We start from the raw sequence: 875 nt of genomic DNA on the forward strand, positions 1-875 counted from the left end.
ATTTATACAATACTATAAAACTTTAATAGATAAGTGTTATGGGGTTACCTAAAACGGGATTGTTTTTGGGCCTGAACGTGAAGTCCAAGCTCTTTTGGGCAGCATTCGACTTTTTTTGTTGCCAAGGTACTGCTATCTGAGTTTCTCGTGAGGAGGTGAGGGTGGTACGTGCAAGGGACTCCAATACTTAAATTAGAAGGGTTTTAAGCATGTTTTTTAATAGATTGAGTTCTGAATATATATGAGAGTGTCAGTATATTTATAATAGAATAGATAACTACCTTTTAAAGTAGTTCCATTTTTATTGGTGGGTAGCTGTTCTTTTTTATAGGGAAGTTGTTGGGATCTCCTTTCTAAATAAATAAAAAATATCTTAAGAGTTAGTTACTTGTTTAAATAAGTATGGTTTTATTATTGTCGCCGCGTCCGACCTCTACAAGATCAGATAAATGTAGGTAAAATTAGATCTCTTAATTAGATGTTTATTTATTTTGGACCTAGCTGTATTTTTGACAGAATATAAAAAATAAGATCTAGAGATATTTAAAAAATGCAATTTAATTATTACAAAAAAGCACTCTTAAATGTGACTAAGCTAACGAAGATGAATGTTTGTAACTTTTTTATATTATGCAGATTGGGGATGCATTAGTGATTAATGATGACACTGACAATAAAGAAATGGATTATTTTCTTGCTACCCATGCAATCATCTCCGACCAAGCAGCATATGATATTGAAAAATTTTGTGATTTCTCATCCTCAAAGACCACAAGTGAGTGTGATGATGCCTCTTATGCCTCATGAGTACAAGAATGATGATAATCTCACTGCTTATTTAAGAAACCTTATGTAAGCTTTAAATTTCATTCCTG

Source organism: Arachis ipaensis, chromosome B03 (assembly GCF_000816755.2).
Source record: "Arachis ipaensis cultivar K30076 chromosome B03, Araip1.1, whole genome shotgun sequence".
Classification (NCBI taxonomy): Eukaryota; Viridiplantae; Streptophyta; class Magnoliopsida; order Fabales; family Fabaceae; genus Arachis; species Arachis ipaensis.